Source organism: Rhincodon typus, chromosome 22 (assembly GCF_021869965.1).
Source record: "Rhincodon typus isolate 14 chromosome 22, sRhiTyp1.1, whole genome shotgun sequence".
Taxonomy (NCBI): domain Eukaryota; kingdom Metazoa; phylum Chordata; class Chondrichthyes; order Orectolobiformes; family Rhincodontidae; genus Rhincodon; species Rhincodon typus.
In genome coordinates this window covers 18,613,554-18,622,189 of record NC_063353.1, presented here as the reverse complement: position 1 = coordinate 18,622,189, position 8,636 = coordinate 18,613,554, and the positions used below count along the sequence as shown (strand labels likewise).

At 43.6% G+C, this 8,636-nt stretch overlaps 1 long non-coding RNA gene across 2 annotated transcripts in view; it reads left to right on the top strand.

The window, feature by feature from the left end:
• The first annotated feature begins 556 nt into the window (after nucleotides 1-556).
• Nucleotides 557-8,636, top strand: part of LOC125485743 — a 24,217-nt gene continuing 16,137 nt past the window's right edge. For both annotated transcript variants that reach the window (XR_007264431.1, XR_007264432.1), the window contains exons 1-2: nucleotides 557-721; nucleotides 2,873-2,949. This is a non-coding gene — a long non-coding RNA (uncharacterized LOC125485743). The remainder of the gene's footprint in view (nucleotides 722-2,872; nucleotides 2,950-8,636) is intronic.

Below are 8,636 nucleotides of genomic sequence, written 5' to 3'. Positions count from 1 at the left end.
TACACATTCTGTAAACTTTTCTTTCACCCCCACCCCTCATCCTAGTTTCCTTTTTTTGGGATCTGGTAGCTCAACAATCAGCCTAAACATCGAAAATCAAAGACAGGAGAGGAAACAAAAGCTGAAGTGAGTTTAGAGTGAGGGATAGGGGGTAGCCAGTTAGTCTGACGGTCCGTCCCAGGTCCGACGGCTCTCATGAAATGAATGGGAGAGACGTCACCCATTAAAAACAACCAACTTAGCAACAATAAGGGACACGTCACAGTCTCACTATCACTGGGGGATTCACTCTCTCCCTCTACCCACACACACAAGCTGCTGTGTCCCGCATTTACTACCTTCCCTCCCCGCCGCTACGGCTGGACAGAATGTCGACTCGAGGCCTGACTTCACCGCTATTTACATTCCTACCCATACACCCCCCGAGCTTCACTCACCAGCTCCGCCGCCATTACCGAGTTTCCACCGAGCGGCGGGGGCAGGCTCTCAGCCTCGACAACCCGCCTGCCCATTGGACCGCCGGCACATGTCAATCAAAGGAAGGCGTGTCGCCCATGAGAGGACGGCAGAGGTCGCGTCACAGATTGGAATGAACAATAGCACGCCGGGATAGGCTCCTTCCTCCCCCCCCCAAATCCCATCGCCTAACCGTGTGTACAGTTCCCGGATGGCTGGTGTTCCCTGGAATTTCCTTCAGTACTTCACTTCGATTGGTGAACCAGTAGGCCCAATTATCTTCAGCTCCTCCAACACTAAAAACTTTCTATCCAGCTTTCAAGTTCAGCTTCAGCGTCGTGCGTGACTCCTAAGATATTGAAGCAGTCCGTGCCAATAAGTAGTAACGCCTCTGCGACATGTTGATAAGTGATGAGATTCACAGCGTAACACAGTGTGGAACTGGAGGAACACAGTAGGCCAGGCAGGAGAGTTGACGTATCTTCAAAAATGAAGAAGGGTCCCAACCAGAAACATCAACTTTTCTGCTCCCCTGATGCTGTCTGGCCTGCTGTGCTCCTCCAGCTCCACACTGCGTTATCCCTGACTCCAGCATTTGCAGCTCTTACTGTCTGTAAGATTCATAGCGACTGACTGCCCCTGTTCCGCGGCTACATTCGTGCCCGGCTGTAGTTGAAGAGGGAGCACGCGGTGCAGATGACCCCAAGGTAGCTGGAGCGGCAGGTAGTGTTGAGGAAGCGGGGAGCCTGCAGGAGGAAATCGACAGGCTTGGAGAGAAGGCAAAGAAGTGGCAGATGCAATAGAATGTGGAAAAGTATGAGGTTACGCACTTTGGTACGAAGAATAGAGGTGTAGACTATTTGCTAAACAGGAAAAGTTTTTGGAAACCTGAAGCACAAAGGGAATTGGGAGTCCTAGTTCCGGGTTTTTTTAATGATAATATGCAAGTTCAGTTACCAATTAGGATGACAAATGTAATGTTAGCCTTCATTTCAAGAGAACTGGAATACAAGAGCAGGACTGTACTGCCGAGGCTGTTTTCAGGCTCTCTAGTTAGAATATTGCAAGCAGTTTTGGGTCCTGTATCTAAGGAAGGGTGTGCTAGTGTTGGAGGGGGCCCAAAAGATGCTTACAAAAATGATCCATGGGATGATGGGCTTGTCATGAGAAATGGGTCTGTCCTCAATGGAGTTCAGAAGAATGGGGGCGGGCGGAGGAATCTGACTGAAACGAACAGAATACTGAGAGGCCTGGGTAGATTGAATGTGGAGAAGATGTTTCCACTTGTGGGAGAGACTAGGATTTAAGGGCACAGCCTCAGAATGAAGGGATGGCCCTTTTAGAACTGAGATGAGGAATTTCTTCAGCCAAGGGGTGGTGATTCTGTGGAACTCATTGCCACAGAGAGGAGGCCAAGTCATTGAATGGTTGAGCAGACCCGACGGGCCAAATTGCCTAACTTTTGTTCGTCTGTCTTATGATGTCTACCATTTATCATGATGCCTTTACAGAGAGATTAGCACTGGAGAGGGTAGAGGACTTTATTTCCCCTTTCAACTCCATTTTGATTTAGCATCTTTCCCCTCGCCCTAACCTCTGGTTGTATGCATTGCCCTTAACGGTCTTTGCACATAAATTATTCAATTGGCAAAACAAAAATGATTTGCTGGTGGTCATCAATAAATTTAAAAAAAGTCATGGGTGATTTTGTTGAGGGTAATAAAAGAAACGTTCAGTTCTGTGTAACAGCACTTTTGGATATACAAGACACATGTAAAAGGGCTAGGCAATGGCCACGTCCAACCACTGCCAGACCCCCACCCCTTGACATTCAGTGGCATGATGGCTAATTAATGTTCACGGCATCGCCTCGAGCTGAAAATTAGACAGACAATAACATAATGTGATTAATAAACAGGTCAGTGGCTATGTACTTTAAGTAATTCATGACCTGACTTCACAATGTCTGTCTATCACTTGCATGGTGAGGTATTTGATGGATTAGTTGTCCTGTACATGAAAGAATGTAGCAGCAACAAACCCAAGAATTCAACACCATCCAGGACAAAGTAATTTGCTTGATTGACACTGTGTTAAACATTCAGTCTCTTCCATTGGTGCACAGTGCCAATGTTGTTATATCATCCATTGTCACCATTACTGAGATTAGTTTTCAATTTCATAACTGTTAAATCGTCCATCAACTGCCATGGAGCTTTCACCTGGGCATATAGATTACTAGTTCAGTGACATTACCAGTATGCTACTATCTCTCTCATTAGATATTCAGATACACTAGCAGTACATCAAGCCCTGCATCCATTTCTTCTAGGGTTGTTTTCTTCATTTCATTTGGATGAAGCTCTTTTCCATTGTACTTTGGCATTGAAAATTGCTTATTTGTGTACTGTTTCAGAAAAAAACAAAATATTTAATTGAGAAAGGAAAGGGGAAGGAGAAGATAAATTTCAAATACATCAAAAATGTAACCAGGTGAGTTTTTTCAAAAACATGTTTTTGCAAGGTGTGATGAAGTAGATTCGGGATATTGCAGGGATTGAAGGATTGCCCACTGGTGGCAGAACAGGAAAATTGCAGATCAAGCAAATAGCCAGCACGAGAACAGCATAACTATTTCAATCAAACTATTCAGATGTGAAATACCAGCAAGACAGGTAGGACTTGAATCTGGGCCTGTAATCCCAAAGGTACGGACACACTGTGCTGCAAGACCCTTAAATCTTTTGTAATGTTTCTGCTTCATTTTGAACCAAGGATGTTTTGTGTATCAGGTAAATGTTTAACAACTGCATTACTGAAAGACAGCACATCAGACGAACACATACTCAGACAAGATCATGGAAAGTTATTGGGCAAACTGTAGAAGGGTTTGAAGACTATGACTTAGGAATTCATATTCTTGGAGATTTGAGGCCTCAGGAACTCAGTGAAGTAGGGTTAATGGGCATTCATAATCTAATACTCAATGCTGTTGGGACACAGAATCTGATTAATTTGACTCTGCAAAGGATGGAAAGAATTTTCCTTTTGAGTTTCAGTAGTGAAGTTACTTAAGCAAGAGGGACAAATTACCAAAATTGAACCAGACATGAAGGGTGACCTAGATATAGTAGATAACTTGGGCATTTTGTTTTTTTTTATTTCATTGGTGTGGATGTCACTGTCATGGTCAACATTTATTGCTAAATCTTAACTGCTCTTCAGAAGGCAAGGATAAGTTGTCTTCTTGAATGATTGGCTTGCTAGGCCATTTCAAACTGCATTTATGTGTCACGCATTGCTATGACCCTGGGGTTACATAAAAGTCAGATCAGTTAATGTTTCTCCCCCTCAAGGACATTAGTGTATTACATGAGTGTTTATAACAATCCAGTAGTTTTCATGGACATGATTAATGACATAAGTGTTTTTATTTCTAGATTTATTTAAATCTCCATTTTATGTGGTTAAATTTGAACTCGGATCTCTGCATTATTCAGTTAGGCCTCTGGATTAATAGTCCAGTAACGTAAAGGGGGGTGATGACCTAATGGTATTATTGCTGGACTGTTAATACAGAGACCCAGATAACATTCTGGGGACCCAGGTTCGAATCTCACCATCGCAGATGGTGGAATTTAAATATCTAGAATGAAGAATTTAATAATGACCGTGAATCCATTGTTAATTATCAGAAAAACCCATCTGGTTCACTAATGCCCTTCAGGGAAGGAAACTGCCATCCCTACCTGGGGATGTTGTCATACCTACCTGGTCTGGCCTAGATGTGACTCCAGACCCACAGCAATGTGATTGACCCTTAACTGCCCTCAGGGCAATTAGGGATGGGCAATAAAGCCAGCATACCCTCATCCTGTGAATGAATAAAGGGGAAAAAACACTATGCTATCCTGGGCCTCCTCCAGTGTCACAGTGATGACACCTGTAAACTGGAGGAGCAACACCTCGTATTCCACCTTGAGAGCCGACAGCTGATGGCCTAAACGTGGATTTCACCAGTTTTAAAATCTACCCACCCCCAGCCTCATCCCATGTCCAAGCCTGCCTCTTTGATATGACACAACCTGTCCATCTTCTCTCCCTCCTATCCACCCCTCCCACCTCACTGACCAATCCCCACCACTCCCTACCTGCACTCACTTATCACCATTCCACTTATCTTCCCCAGCCCCATCCCTCCTCTCTATTTATTTCTGAACTCCCTTCCCCCTCCCCATTTTTGAAGAAGGGTCCCGACCCAAAAAGTAAACATTCCTGCTCCTCTAATGCTACCTGACCTGCTGTGTTTCTCCAGCTCCACACCGTGTTATCTCTGACTCCAGCATCTGTAGTTTTTGCTATCTCTCACCATGCCACCATATTCTGGATAATGGAACAAATGTCAAAATCATGTCAATGTTGAAAGAAATTAAAAATGATTTACTTTTGTTGATGTGATGCAGGAAACGTTGAAATAACAAGCATAGTGTGGATTAATGGTGGATTGAGGGAGTTAGCTTGCATTCGGTTTCATCAGCATTCGGATGAAAGCTTTTTGTAGATAACATTTCCAATGGATAGCATATCCCTGCAACCTGGTACATATATATGTTTTAGGAAACTGAACTACATCCTTGTGAAGACCTGGCCAGTCTCATTGTCAGTTCTGATATGTTCTTAATATAGGGTAGTGTGTTAGGGCATACTGTGTTCTCTTGGCATTGGCTATCTAGTAGACATCTGCAAATGAAGTTGTTGGGAATCCGTTGTTAGCAAAGACCTTAAATAGGTGCTCTTCTTCATAGTTCTGGCGTGTTGCATTGAATTGTGGCCCATTTGAATAGTGTCCTAACACAGCTTTTTTTTTGTGGACGTTGGGGTGATTGCTGTGGAAGTTGAGGATTTGGTCATTGTGGGTTGCCTTCCCATATTCTGTGGTTTGGAACTCCCTGTTGGTCATTCGTTCTACCCTGATGTCTAGAAATGGAAGTTGATTGTTGTCTTCCTCTTCTCTCGTGAATTTGATCCCGCTGAAAACGTTGTTGATGAGTTGGTGAGTCTCTTCTAATTTGGTGTGTTTAATGATGACAAACGTGTCGTCCCCATATTGGATCCACAATTTTGACTGTTTGAGGGGGAGGGTAGTGCATTCCATCCTTTGCATGACTGCATCTGCAATAAGTCATGGAATGGGTGACCCCATAGGTGTGCCATTGATTTGTTTGTATATTTGGCTGTTATTTATTTGTACGTGCTGTGATCTTCTGGATCCCTACATTTCTTGCCATAGGAATTTCATGGGCTATCTTTTACATTTCTTGATATCTGATCACTACCACCTTCCATTCTTAATCCACAGGTCTGTTAAGAGATCTCCACTTTCTCAACAGAATCCTATTTTTCATTTAGTAGCACTGCAGAACTCTCACCTTCAACATCTGTTTGAACTAGATTACTGTACTAAATCCTGGAATGGTTTGATCAGAGAAGGCTGAATGAACACTTCCTTTGAATTATCTAAATTCCCCAAAGAAATTTTCACATAGCTAAATATCTGTCCATGGTTATTAAAACTCTGCCATTCAAGTGACTCTGGTGGAAAAGCCATACATTTCACCAACAAGATCTGGTGATTTCTAAAAAATGGCGATGGGTTTGCCTGCCTCATTTAGGAAATAAAGAATGGCTTTTCCTTTTGAATCCCCTACCACTCTCAGGTAGTTTGTTTAAAATACTTTCTTGACATCAACAGCAAAATGCTTAATTTTCCATCAAGTGTTGAACAATACGATACGATACTTGTGAGTGAGGACGGAGAAGCCTATTAGCATGATTTATCACTCATTAATATGCTCCTTATTTCTTAATCATGCTTCATTATTGTGCAGTTTCCCATTCAACCACACATTGGATAGAAGCTAGACTCAGAGTTCCTGACATGAAAGTCAGAGCAGTAACCTGACACCTCCAGTCGCTGATTCCTGTCACATTGTTGACACTGAAATAACTGCACAGAGGCCAGTATCCCATCACCAAGTCACCCTGTATTGTTGGCTTGCTCACCGAGCTGGTTGATTATTGTACAGACATTTTGTCACCATGCTCGGTAACATCATCAGTGTGGCCTCCAATGAATTGGTATTTATACGATCCGGTCTGTTAAGTTGGATTGTTTCATTTCCAGTTCTGTTCTGCATGGGTTTGTATAGGGGGTCTAATTCCACATGTTCGTTGATTGCAGTTCGGTTTGAAAACTGGGCCTCTAGGAATTCCCATGCATGACTGTCGTTGGCTTCAGCTAGGATGGTCACGTTCTCCCAGTTAAATTGATGGCCTTCATTGACCAAGTGCAGTGAGATCAAGGAAAGTTTCTCATGTCGTTTTGCTGCTAGCTGGTGCTCGTGTATCCTGATGGCTAGTTTTCTTCTGGTCTGACCGATGTAATGTTTGCTGCAGTCATTGTAAGGTATTTTGTAAACTACGTTGGACCTGCATGTCATGGGTATGGGGTCTTTAGTCTTTGTGAGTGTTTGTTGTAGTGTAGCTGTTGGTTTGTGTGCTACCATGATTCCCAGTGGTCATAGGAGTCTCATCAGTTCTGATATGTTCTTAATAAAGGGTAGTATGGCCAGTGTATTGGGGAGTACGGTTTTCTCTTGGCATTGGCTATCTAGTAGGCACCTGCGGATGAAGTTGTTGGGATATCCGTTGTTAGCAAAGCCTTGTATAGGTGCTCTTCCTCTTTCTTGTGTAGTTCTTGCGTGTTGCAATGAGTTGTGGCCCATTTGAATAGTGTTCTAAGACAGCTTTGTTTGTGGACGTTGGGGTGATTGCTGTGGAAATTAAGGATTTGGTCAGTGTGGATTGCCTTCCTACATACTGTGGTTTGGAACTCCCTGTTGGTCATTCGTTCTACCCTGATGACTAGAAATGGAAGTTGATTGTTGTCTTCCTCTTCTCTCATGAATTTGATCCCGGTGAAAACGTTGTTGATGAGTTGGTGTGTTTCTTCTAACTTGGTGTGTTTAATGATGACAAACGTATCGTCCACGTGTCAGATCCACAATTTTGGCTGTATGAAGGAGAGGGCAGTGCATTCCAATCTTCAGTGACGGCCTCTGCACTAAGTCCTGAAATGGGTGACCCCATACGTGTGCCATTGATTTGTTCGTAGATTTGGCCGTTAAAGATGAAGTGTGTGGTGAGGCGTAAGTCCTGTAGTCTGAGTATGTTGTCCTTGCTGATGGAGATGTTTGGATTCAGCGTTCCTGCTGCATCTTGTAATGTGGCAAGTGTTTCTTTGGCTAGTGGTATGTCAGTGGATGTGAATAATGCTGTGATGTCGAAGGATACCATAATCCCATCGTCGTTGATTTTAAAGTTCTTGAGGTTGTTAAGGAATTCCTGGGTTGAGTGGATGGAGTGGGGTGATCTGTTGACCAGGTGTTTCAGCCTCTGTTGTAGGTTCTTAGCCAGTTTGTGTGTAGGTGTGAGGGCAATGTCTGGTTTGTGTACTTTGGGTAGTCCGTAGAAGTGGGGGGTATTCGAGCCTTCTGGTTTCATTTTCATGTAGTCTGTCTTGGTTATTTGTCCTGCATTTTTTCAACTCCTCAGCGTTTAGGTGATCCTGTTTGCTGGCGACGGTGTTGGGTCTATCTCCACCTGTTGGTAAGTGTCTGTAAGCAATGCCTGTGCTTTCTCAATGTAGCCCGATTTGTTCATAATGATGGTCATGCACCCTTTGTCTGCTCGTAGGATTATGATGATCCTGTCTTTCATGAGTCCTTCGAGTACTTTTCTCTCCGATGTGTTGAGGGTGTCCCAATCATTCCTTCGGTTCAGTATAGGGAATGTAGTTTGTCTGATTGTTGGTGTGTTTCATCTGTGAGTCCGTTACCTTTCAGTGTAGCTTCCAGACCGGCCATGAAGTCTGTTCTGTTCGCGTCTCTGTGGGTATAGTGTAGTACGACAGTTTTCTTGGTTTCTATAAGCGGTCTGCTGGATAGGTTTCTTATCCATGAGTCTGGTTTGTTGTTGTCCTTATCTTTGTGGTGGATCAGTTTGGTCAGTTTCTCCTGTAGAGACAACAAGGTGCAGGGCTGGATGAACACAGCAGGCCAAGCAGCATCATAGGAGCAGAGAGGCTGACGTTTCGGGCCTAGACCCTTCATCAGAAAAGG